Source organism: Delphinus delphis, chromosome 10 (genome assembly GCF_949987515.2).
Source record: "Delphinus delphis chromosome 10, mDelDel1.2, whole genome shotgun sequence".
NCBI classification, from domain to species: Eukaryota; Metazoa; Chordata; class Mammalia; order Artiodactyla; family Delphinidae; genus Delphinus; species Delphinus delphis.
The window spans coordinates 102,749,277-102,762,148 of record NC_082692.2 but is presented as its reverse complement, the minus strand read 5'-3'; the positions used below and the strand labels follow the sequence as shown (position 1 = coordinate 102,762,148).

The 12,872-nt window shown below is 46.8% G+C and overlaps 1 protein-coding gene across 1 annotated transcript in view; it reads right to left on the bottom strand.

Annotated features, from left to right (window-relative positions):
• MGLL (monoglyceride lipase) overlaps window positions 1–12,872 on the bottom strand; it is a 244,935-nt gene that overhangs the window by 204,016 nt on the left and 28,047 nt on the right. The window lies entirely within an intron of this gene.

Below are 12,872 nucleotides of genomic sequence, written 5' to 3'. Positions count from 1 at the left end.
GGCAGGGTTCCCCGGAGATGGGCCATTATGTAGAATTTAAGCCTACAGGCAACATCCCTTTAGTGATTAACTTTTAGAAAAAGCAATAGAATACAAAGGTTAAGAGAAACACAGCCAATATGAAGTCAGATTTGTTCTTCCCTATCACAGACAGCTGTATTCATAGTCGTACGGTGTTCTCCCTGTGTGCATGACTGTCTCCAAATCCTCCTTTTTCTACAGACACCAGTCATACCGAATTAGGGCCCACCCTAATGACCTCATCCTAACCTGATTACCCCTGTACAGACCCTATCTCAGTGGATGATGAGACAGATGGTATAACAGACATGGAAGGACGGTGGGTGGTCCAAAGCCAGGTCCCTCACACGTTCACTGTGCCACCCTGCCATTCACCACTGGCCGTCCTGAGACTCGTCCTGCTCCTGGGTGGTGTGAGGATGAAATGGAAAGATGAGCAAAGGCATTGTGCAAACTGCAAGCCCCCCGTAGTCTCCTGAACTCAGGACCACCGCCTGCCAGGAGGCAGTCAGTGCTCCAGTACGTGAAAGGACTGGGTGGGATGAGACAGGGTCCTCAAGCGGGCGAGAGCCGTCATCACATCTTTTACAGTCATCTTTATCAGGTTCGGGAGACAGGGGGTTACTCGTCTACAAATCTAACTGTGGGCTAACTTATAAAACATACTGAGGAGATTTCCTCCCATTTCCACCCATTATTCTTCGGAAGAGTGGAGACATGCAGTCCTTTAAGGATTCTCCACAGCTTCCTTCTAGATGGTGTCTTCTCAGACCCCCAGCTTCCCCTCAGCCCCTCTATCAGCCAAAGGGTCTCGCGCTTCCTTCCAGGAACTGAGTCGATTTCTCTGCACCCAGCAAAGACAGCTGGCATTTCTGCTCCCACTTTGGTTTCTGTTCCTTTCTACTTCCCCAGCCTAGATCCTGCATCTTCTCTCCCCTCTAACATTTGGAGCCTCCCCCTTTCCAAGGGTGTCTTGGTTTTTGTCTTCATACAGACTTAAAGCTTCTATCTTAACACATCCTCAGGTTACCCTAAGGCCTCCTTCTGCCCCATCAGCATTTCCCAGGTGTGTCCCATGGGGACCCATATTCACATCATAGACCCAGAGGTCCCAAAGTCAAGAATGGTTAGGAAATGCCTTGCCTCTTGACTGCAGGATTCATTAGAGCCTTTAATACTGTATTTTGATTCTCCCCAAAGGGACAAGGAATGCAGCATTTCCCAAATGCTTCTAAACCATTTCCCAAATGGTTCTAAACCAGTTCTAATGGCTTTAGAACTCTGTCTTCTGGAAACTCTTGAGGGACTAGCATCCGGCTTCCACGAGTGCTGGTCTGCACCCAGTGTCTCTGCTTCCAGTTGGTCTGTGACGGACATGGCCGTCTGTCTAGCAAATCCTTTTCCCTTCCTCTTGGTCACAGAGTGAGACTCTATTTCCCAATCTCTCTCGCAGTGAGGTGTGACCACATGGCCTCCATCTTTCCAAAGGGAGTGAGCGGCCGGACATTTGCCTCTTCCAGGCCTGACCCCCACAAATCTGCTGTGCACTTGTTCCCCGACTCTTTCCCTCTGTCTGGAGACCAACAAACACCCAGGGGACTAGGCAGAGCCTCCACCGGGGATGTGTCCTAGCAGCTAAGCAGAGGAGGACAGCCACCTGGATGATGCAAACACCTGCAGGGCTCCCGCAGAAGCAGAAGGCGGGTGAGCCTCTCTACGTTAAGCCCTGAAGGGCTGCGGCCTGTTCCTACTTCAGCCCAGCTCTCACTTTGCCACCCTTGTCAGTGGCGTTTTGGCCAGATCATGGGGTCTGGTCTTTGTTCTTAATTCTTCCCATAATCCGACGCTCCTCCTACCACTTCCCTCCTCTGCAGCCATGCTCTGTCCGTTCCTGTTGCTTTTATCCACGGAATATTCTTTTCCTCTCCATCGCCCTCTCTTCCTCCACCTCCATCCCCAGCCTGGGTGTGTCTTTGATCCCCTTGCTTCTCTCTCTCCAACATGGCTTCATCTCTGATTTCATGGCTTCTACCATCTCACCCAAGGAAAGAGAGGGAGAAGGGAGAGCTGAGAGATTAACTATCACCTCACCAGAGTATATTCTTCCACGGACCAAGCCTGTTTTATTCACAGCTGTTCATTAGCATCTAGTTATGCCTGGCACAGAATAGTTGCTCAATAAATGTCTCTTAAATGACTAGACAAATGCACAGACGGCAAGGGAGGCATTACTCTTCCGATGGCAACACCCCGATAATGGGAAAGGACAAAATCCAGAGTTCAGCTGGAAGTTTAGAGAGCAATTGGGATCACACCGTGTCACTGGTGAGTCGTACACTGCACGACCCCAGGCTTTCTCGTGCAATGTGGTGTGAGCGCCAGCAGGTGGAAGGAAAGGGCTGGGGACTTAATTAAAGAATGCTTCGAGAGAGGAGCTACATGAGCAGTGGTGGGCAAAAGCAGAGAAGGGGAAAGCAAAAACATTTGCTCTCTATAGAAGCCAACTGTTTTCAAGCACAAAAAAAGTCAACACAAATTTGTCGAGGGTCTTCTACGTGCCAGCCATTGTTGAGCTCTGGGGATGCAGGGATGAGAGCAGCCACTCTCTGCCTGGAGGTGCCCACCACCCAGCAGCATGTGAGACCCAAAACCACAGTCATCAGGCCATGGGCCCAGTGCTACCTGTCAACAGCAGAGGGGGAGGGCCCTGGGAACACAGACAGTGGCGTCAGTCATTCTGCTGGAGATGTGTTCTCCGAAAGATACACGGAGGAGGTGACATCTGAGCTGGACTTGGGAGATAATTCCCTAATTATGTGCATCCATTGGGTCCGCAACCATTTACTGAGCACCAGCTTGGTGCCAGGCTCTGGGCACAAGGGTGAGCAGAAACAGATACAGCCTTGCCCTCACTTCGTGGGGAGAAGGGCCATTGATCTCACAATTACACCAACAAATGCAAAACTAAACCTGAAACCAGGGCTAGAAAGGAGTGGTGCAAGGTTTTATGGGAGGTGAAATAGACGTTTGTGGATTGATGAATCTACAATGTGTAGGGCAAAGACTGCCGGCCGGATCGTAATGTAAATAACGGAGCTACTGGCCACCCAGGAGAGACTAGAATTCCCAGTCCCACCGCCATGCGCGAGGTTTGACCGTATAACTAACTTACAGACAACAGTATCTGAAGAGTGACTTCTGGGTGTGTCCTTAAAGGGGGGAGGCTTCCCCCCCTCTCCTGTTCCTCCCAGATGGAGGTGGTGGTGAGCTGTCTTGGAGCATGTGGACCAGGGCAGTACTCTAGGGAAGGTGGAGTAAGAAGGGTGGAGGGGAGGCGCCCGGGGCAGTGACTGTGGAGCTGCCTGAGGAGCCTTGGAGCCCTTCCACCAGGCACCGTAAGAAGGAAAACTTACCTTCTTTCCTGTTAGGGAACTATCACTGGAATTCCCTGTTAGAGCAGCTGAACCTATACATCTTGACTCACACGGTATGCAAGATACTAACCACTGCTTAATAAAGCAACAGAAAATAACAGTTAGTGTACCTGGACTCTGCCTCATGCAAGATTTGATGATTCATAGACTCAGGATTTGAGGATTTCATTGCTCGGGGGAAATGAAATAATCTTGGGATGTGGAGAGAAATTTGGCATCCAGAAGGTTTGTGACCTTTCAAAAACCCTGAAATCTATTAGATTAAGTTGTGTGCAGCCTTGAGTGCCCCAAGGCTGGGCTCTGGGTGGTTTATCATCACAGGAGTGGGCAGGTGAGGCTTAGTAGACAGATGGAACCTCCCTTCCCCAGCTTCCCTCTGACAGATTCTTATTTATTTATTCATTCGTGTATTTATTTATTTATTTATGGCTGCACGTGAGCTCAGTAGTTGTGGCTGGCGGGCTCTAGAGCGCAGGCTCGGTAGTTGTGGCACACGGGCTTAGTTGCTCCACGGCATGTGGGATCTTCCCGGTCCAGGGCTCAAACCCGTGTCCCCTGCATTGGCAGGCGGATTCTTAACCACTGCGCCACCAAGGAAGTCCCTCTCTGACAGATTCTTAAAGCAGAAGAGCCTCCAAAAGAAATGTCCCTGTCTCTGCCTCAGGACAGGATACAATCAGTACTATCAGTAAGAGGTGGCCTTCTGCCCCACTTTCAAGACCTTTGGAGGAGTCTGCATTTAATAATACCTGCCTCATCAGGAGAAAATGACTTGGGTTACTTGATAGTTATCAAAGCACTTTCACACCTATTGGCTCTCCTATTTCATCCTCCTAATAACTTGGGTGTAAGCCAGGTGCAATACGGTCTTGTCTACTGTCCTCCAAGAATCTGAGCTAATCACAGGAGGTCATGAGGCTTCCAGGGGCAGAGCGGAGCTAGGACACCAGGTAAGGCCCTCCTTCCTGTCACTTACCAGCTTTGCCCCTCCATCACCCAAATCAGTGACCGCTCCCTGACCATCCGTTCTCTGGAGGGCCCCAGCCAGCATGTGACTGGGCCGCCAAGGTGGACAGGACAGAGCTCTTGGCCTCTGGGAGCTTTCGGGGGTGGGGGGAAATGTGACAGGTTTGCACACCTGGCTACAGTGTGACGCTCTGTAGGGTGAGCACTGTGTGATGGGCACAGGCCACAATGCTCCCAGTCCTTCAGGCCAGAACAGTCACTAAGACCCAAAAACTGAGTTTGTGGCAACTGCTGGAATCCCGCCCACCCGTGCCCACGGGTGCTGAGCATGAAGCCTCAGGCACTGATGCCCTGCACCTGCGCACACACTGTACACACACGTGTACACACACGTGTGCACACACCTGTACACACGTGTACACATGTACACACACACGCAGGCGCTGCGGCGCGTAGTCCCTGCAGCCCAGAGCGGGAGGGTGGGCGCGGATGGCGAGCACGCGTCCGCCCGCGGAGCTGCCAGGCCGCCTCCTGCCCGCGGGCGCCCGCGCCCTCTCCCCGCGCCGTCTATTTATATCGCTCGCCGGCTCTGCCCATATTGGGCAGCGCCAGCAGGTCAGGCGCCCCAGGCCGGGTCGCGGCGCCATTGCGGCGGCCCCTGCGGAGCCAGTGCGGCGGCGCCTCCCGTCGGGGTAGCCCCGTAAGTAACGGTGACCGGGCCGCGGGGACCACCCGAGGCCCCTCGGCACCTGCGCCCCCGCCACGCGTGCAGCCCCGCGCCCCTGACCGCCTGGTCCTGGACCGCCCTCGCCGGCCCTGGCGGCCGTGGAGGGGGCGCCTGTGTCTGCCCGTCCCGGGGTCCTCCTGGAACCGAGAAGAGTGCCAGGCACTCGACAGGATCCGCTCTCTGAACTGTAGACCGAGGAGTCTAATCGCCCTGCGTTTCCCACCCCCCCACCCCCGCGGGATTCTTAAGAGTAACTAACGAACTCGATGCATGGTAAAGGCTCTGGTAAGAATGCAGAACGTCAGCTCTTCAAAGGAAAGGAAAGAGGAAGCTTGCCTTATTTAGCTTTATCTCCATCCTGGCCGTCATTAAAAGCCAGGTGTGTGGAGCGGATTATTACTTTGCAAAAAATCCAGTATTTTCCAAAGCTCCGGGGAGACTCGGAGTGCATTCAGGGTGGGGCAGGTGTCCTGAGCCATTTTCAGCCAGGGTCTGTACAAGATGGTGATGCTGAAGCAAACTAGGGTGTGGGGAGTAATGGGGAAAGCCAGGGGTCACCAAGGTAAATGCTGTAGGAGAACTAAACGGGCAGGGGTGAGAGAAATTATAAATAAGGACTGACTCTCAGGTCTGCATTAGGGCGGGGGGGGGGGGGCTGGGAATGGGGAGGAGGTGTGCCATCTGAGCGGTGGGGCTACTCACGTCCTGCTGGTGGTTGTCGCCATGGGAATTAAAAACCCACTGTTGCCCTAGCTTGCATTTTTTTTTTCAATAGATGCTGGAATGTTTCAGCGCTGCGTGTTGACAATTAATTTACAAAAAAAAAGTCCGAGCAGCCAATTTGCTATCTCTGGCTTCAGTTCTCTAAGAATGGGGACCAAATTCCTGAGCGCAGTGCTGACGGGGAATTAATTTTGAGGATGGGAGAAGTGGGTGTCAGAATGTGTCAGGCTGTAGGCAAGGAAATCAAGTTAATGATTCTGGGTGATTTATTTGACTTGGACAAACCGATAGCAGCTTGAAGAATCAAAATATCTTCAAGACAGTGGTTAATAACATGTATAAAACCTAAAAGAAAAAAAAGTTATGAACTTGTAATTTAGGACTAAGCAAAGCATTCGCTTAATTGCACAAACCGTCTTGAGCAACTGTTCTGTGCGAGGCACTGTCACAGACAGACGCTAAGAATACAGAAAGGGTTAAGACCTGACCCCCTACCCTCAATATGCGCATCAGTGAAAGGCGAGGAGGGCGAATTTGTAAATAAATTGCAGTAACAGCGGTGCAATAACCACCGTGTTCAAGGTACAAGCAAGGAAGAGCAGAGAAGGCTTCACTGAGGAAGTGACGTCTGGGCTGAATTTTGAAGAGCCAGTTACATTTTTTCAGGTGGAAGCAGGTGAAGAATATTCCAGACACAGGGAACAACATGTGTATTCACATAGCATTAGAACAGTGAGTGGTTCAGTACTACTAAGAGATTGGAAAATATGAGGAGGGAAAGTCCAGAGATGGGGTAGTAAGGGCTGGGAGGTGCCAGGTTAGGAAGGGCCTCCTAATGTCTGGAGGACGGGTAGTGCTGGTGCAAATAGGCTTGAGGTATTTTTTAAACGTGGGGTAATGATTTCATACATGAGAGTCACCAACTTACAGAAGGGCTGTGTTTTAAGCGTTGGAACTGAGACATCACTGACGTCATGTTGACATTCCTTGGCGTGCCAACCAAAATCCGTTGAAGGGGGCTTTAGGCTGGAATGTAGGACCCTAACCAAGTCATTTCTCAGGTCTTCAGATTTTTTCTTCGATAAAATTCAAGGCTTTGCTGTTGATCAACTCCATCACTTCATATTATGACCTACTCACATACTGAACATTTCTACGGGAAAAAAATGTATACACTGATTCTGGAATCCAGTAACTTCTTTTCCCACCGAACCACAAGTAGGAAGGAGTTGTTTCTGCCTTTCTCCCAGAGCAGTTCTCATTAAGACTGGAGAAGCAGGTTGTAAGCATCTGTATTTTCCAATGACTCATAAGTTGGGCTGACTACACTTTGACAGGTTAAAAGGAAAATTCTCAATGTATCTACGTATCCTGTCTGCCTGTCTGTCTATCTCTCTATATATATGTACACGCACTGATGTGGTTTACACTGTATGGGGCTGGCCCAAAAGTTCGTTCGGGTTTTGATGTTATGGAAAAACCCAAACAAAACTTTTGGCCAACCCAATAGGTTAGGTTTTCAGAGTTGTAAGTTACTCTAATGTTAATACAATTTTTACTTTTAAACTTAGTTTATGCAATATTTAAGACGTGCAAAAAGGCCTAATGAATAATAAAGTATGTTATCGGGTTCCTGCCATACAGCTGATGAAGTCGCACGTTGATTACGCAACTGAAACTCCTTGTCACCCTCCTCCAGCTGTGTGCCCTCGCTTCCACGCCTCCTGAAAGCAACCACTGTCCCGAACCTGGTGTTTAGAATTACCTTTCTTTATATTCCACTACAGTTGTACATGCCCTTAAAGAATATACAATTCTTTTAACTTTTTAGTTTGATATAATTTCAAACTTACAGGAAAGTTCTAACAGTAGGACAAAACACTCCCATAGACCCTTTACCAGATTCACCATTTATATTTATTTTGTCATAATATATCACCTACATTTACTCTATTAGAATATATAGTATTGTTTTGCATATTTTACAGAAGGTATCAGTGGCGGGCAGCACCTATTCTTTTTAGTCTTTTTCACACATTGATGTTTGTGAAATTCATCAATGTCGATACATGTAGCTCTAGTTCATTCCTTTTTTTTTCTTTTTCTTTTCCTGTATAATATTCTCTTGAGTGAATATGCTACAGTCTATCTGTTCTCCTGTTAATGAATATTTAGGTTATTTCCAAATTTTTACTATTTCAAACAGTGCTGCTATGAATTTGAACTAGTTTAACTTCAGCAAAACATGGAGTCATGGTCATGTATCAATCATTTTTTAGAAAAAGTAGCAACTTTAAAGATAATATAAAGATTATAAAATTAAACACTGTAAAAACAAAACATTGGTAGTTTAAGTAAACTAACATTTTTATGCCACTTTAAATTTTATTTTATTTTTTAAATAAATTTATTTAGTTAGTTAGTTATTGGCTGTGTTGGGTCTTCGTTGCTGTGCTCGGGCTTTCTCTAGTTGTGGCGAGCAGGGGCTACTCTTTGTTGTGGTAAGCGGGCTTCTCATTGCGGTGGCTTCTCTTGTTGCGGAGCACAAGCTCTAGGCACATGGGCTCAGTAGTTGTGACTTGTGGGCTCTAGAGTGCAGCCTCAGTAGTTGTGGCGCACGGGCTTAGTTGCTCCGAGGCATGTGGGATCTTCCCGGACCAGGGCTCGAACCCATGTCCCTGCGTTGGCAGGCGGATTCTTAACCACTGCGCCACCAGGGAAGCCCCACATTAAAATTTATAGGAATCCATTTCTTAACACTAAGTATACTGGACGTGGGTAAAACTGCATTTTGGATTTGCAAAGTAATTAGGCTTTATTCTTGTGATTTATATTTATTTTTGCTACTCATTTTTTCTCCATTATTATGGGTACTATTAATATGACTGCACAATTCAGTCTTCTATAAATTGGAGCAGAGAATAACTTCCCATTGGTATCACTGAGAACATTTATACGGTTTTATCTTGCTGATGAAAGGAGAATGCCCTCTGGGCCCTCATTACAAGAAAAAGTTGCTGTCAGCTCTCTTTTATTTGTGAGCTGTGTCTGTACCCACAAGCAGTTTGTATATGAACCCAAACATTTTTATTGTTCAAAAAATGTTTGTACAGGTGTATCCAGTTTCAGCTTTACCAAGCAAATTACATGTTATACATGCATGGCCTTATTTAATTCTCCCAGCTATTCTTATATAATTCTCAAAACTAATTCCAAGCAAGGAATCAAAAAGAGGCTAAGAAACTTGCTCACGTTGTAAATGGTAGAGCGAGGTATCAGAACCCACGTCTCAGGAACCCAAGTCAAAGCCCACGTTCCGAACCTCTGAGGTACTCTCTGCTACCCCACTGTGAGCACTTGGATACAAAAGACTGATCCAACTACTTTATTTATATACAGTAACCCCAATTTACACATGCAGAAACCAAGGTTCAGTAAGGTTACACAATTTTATGGGACTTCCCTGGTGGTGCAGTGGTTAAGAATCCACCTGCCAGTGCAGGGGACACAGGTTCAAGCCCTGGTCCGGGAAGATCCCACATGCCGCGGAGCAACTAAGCCCGTGCGCCACAACTACTGAGCCTGAGCTCTACAGCCCGCAAGCCACAACTACTGAGCCTGTCCTCCAGAGCCCATGAGCCACAACTACTGAGCCCACGTGCTGCAACTACTGAAGACCGGGCACTTAGAGCCCATGCTTTGCAACAAGAGAAGCCACCACAATGAGAAGCCCACACAACACAACAAAGAGTAGCCCCCGTTCACTGCAACTAGAGAGAGCTCGAGCACGGCAACAAAGGCCCAACGCAGCCAACAAATAAAAAAATAATAAATAAATTTAAAAAGAAGCGTTACAGGGCTTGCCTGGTGGCACAGTGGTTGAGAGTCCGCCTGCCGATGCAGGGGACGCGGGTTCGTGCCCCGGTCCGGGAAGATCCCACATGCCGCGGAGCGGCTGGGCCCGTGAGCCATGGCCGCTGAGCTTGCGCGGCCGGAGCCTGTGCTCCGCAACGGGAGGGGCCACAGCGGTGAGAGGCCCGCGTACCACAAAAAAAACAAAACAAAACAAACAAACAAACAAAAAACAAAAAAAAAAGAAACGTTACATAATTTTGGGATGACAGAAAGCAGTGGCTAAACTGAGATTCAGGCCCAGGACCGTCTCACTTCAAAGCCCCATCTGCAATGCCAGCATCTTCTGTGTACCTTACGTATACAAGGAACAATGCTGAGAATGCTTGCTGAAGCATGGTGGTTAATGTAACTGACCAGGTATCTCTCAGGATTTACACCAGTAAATTCATTTGGTCTGTAAATCCACAGCAATTAGAGTAGCTCTCAAGAGTTTTATAAAAGGCAATTAGAAGGAAGGGACACTTAAATATATGTGCCCATCTAAAAAATTCATAAATGTTTCTTCTGAATGTTCGAAACAGTTATTTCCTTTTTAAAAGTATTTTTTGTTGCTGAAGCCAGCGTTTGGGGCAGAGAAACTGTACCCAAGTAAAGTATTTATTCAAGAAATTGATTTATCTTTGGGAATCTTGGGGACACCAGATGATCCTTTTAAAATAGGAATTTGACTGTTCCCCTTCTCAAAACTCTTCATCTGGAGTTAAGCAGAGAATTGGAGATTAGGCACCAGACATAATCTAGAAAGTGGATTTATTTATGACAGTGGCACACGAGTTGTTGCCCCGTTGCCTGTTTTATATCACCCATGAGCAAGAATGAATTTTTTAATTTTAAATGGCTTTTTAAAATCAAAAGAAGATGTGAAAATGTATGAAATTCAAGTTTCAGTATCCGTAAAACAAACTTTTTGGCACAGAGCGATGCTCATTGGTTTATGTATCATCTGTGGCTGCTTCTGCATGGCAACGGCAGAGCTGAATTGTTAAGGCAGAAACCCTACAAAGCCTGAGATATTTTCTCTCTGGCCCTAGTTTGGTGCTTGCTCTAGAGGGAGTGATTAAGAGTGCAGACTTTGGAGTCAGATGGAACTGGGCTCAAAACTCAGTTCGTGCGCTTGTAAAATGGTGTAGCCATTTAATGAGAAGAGGTAAACTCAGAAGAGCTGACTTAGGTAATTTTGCCTTCTATCAAGGAGAAATGCGCATAATTAGAAGTTTCTACAGTTCTTTTACTTGACAGTGTACTAATAGAGAATACAAGAATATACCTAAAGTGAAACTTTATACAATATCTAATTGCAGTTACCTTAAGCAACCTTGTCTCAGTATTTTTGCAAATGCCACTTACACTAGTGAGGACTCCTGAGTGCCAGGACCAGCACTCCCAACTCAAACTGGCTTAAACAATGAGGGGAATGGTCTCTCTCAAAACTGAAAAACACAGATATAAGGCATGTTTCCAGCTCCACTGCTCTGAAATCTCTGCCTTCTTTCCTATACTGGCTTTGTCCTCATGCTGGCTATGGGGACACGGCTGCAGTGGATCCAGACCTCTCATCTTTGTAACACGTGGACACCCCCAACCAGTGAACCAGAGACTGAGCTTCACTCCAATCGGGCCAATCTCAGGTCTCCCACCAGCCCCTGAACCAGTCTCAGTGGTAAGAACGGGAGTCAGTCCCACCCCAGTGGCACCAAGGAAAGGCAGGCTGAATGTGGGGAGAAAGCCAACATTGTCCACTATAGAGCTGTGTATAAGATATTACCTATAACATGTTTATCGAGAAAACCAGTCCATAATGTACTAGGTATTTCATTTTTAACCTCTCTTTGAAACTAATGCCACTTACGTTTTCATTAAACTAGCCCTATGCCAAAACGTTCAACGAGGGTAGCTTGGTTCCTGCCTTAAAGATACAAAATCCTAGGTTGTGGTCCTAACATTTGGGTCCCCGGCGTCTGGTTTCTTTCCAGCAACATCAAGAACTAATGACTCTGAACTATCTGCATTGTGTTAGATCACGTGATCCTATCTGGAAGCTGCCCTTGGCCTTCTAGCATTGTGGGTACTGGTACCCTTTGAGGGATTCTTGTATATCAGTACAAATGGAATAGAAATTTTAAAATATTTCCTTATAAGAAAGGTTTTATCGTTTTTTAGTTTGAAGTAACAGCTGTCATCTATAAAGTTGACTGATGTGTTTATGTGTAAAGAAGCCTACATAATATGATTTGGGCTAGTCATAATGTGTTGTAGGAGAACTTAGAAATATAATGACCTCTTAATTACCCATAATTGGATTCTCTTTGTAAAAATCTAAAACAAATAAAGGGAAAAAGCAACCGTTCACTTTTAACCTGCAAACCCTTGCACAGAAAGTCTTAAGTTCTCATTGAAATAAAACTGAGCCATTAACGCCAGAAAATCCAGCGAGGAGGCTTTTATTTCTATTTCAAGTATACGGGTTCCAAGACTGGCTACTTGTTATGATTCCACACCCTTCAGCACAGCGATTTTTAGGTCTTACAGTTGCCATTATATAATTAAACATTCCTATCATGCTTAACATTTCTTTCCTGAAATGAACTTTAATTCAACACTGAAAAAGTGCCAAGTCTCATTGAGACATATGAGATTTCTAATCCTTTACAGGATCACAGAAGTTTAGAAGATTTATAAGCTTCACGGCTGACAGATTTTGCTTTCACAGTGTTGAAATTATCACCTCCCTGCCTTTCTGAGCTCCTCGTGCTGACTTTTCTACCATCGAGGTTTATTCTCGCTGCTGGGACTTACAGCTGCATTAGACCTGGACAGGGTGACAGAGATTGAGCTCTGCTCCTCCCGTTAAGGCTTCTGGCTCTAGGAGTGTTCTTTAAATCCAAAGAGCTAATTAGCTTCCTTGAAACATCCTGTTTGCAGTTCCCCGGGGAAGGGGAAGCTGAGACAACCAGCTTAAAGAGATTTTTAATTAGACTAGTGCTTTTTCAGGCAAGAAGTGATTCCACCTCTGCCTCTGTGAGACAGGGAAGAGAGAGAAGCCACGCAGGAGGGGCAGAGAAATGGGAGGACTTTTGTGTGTTTTC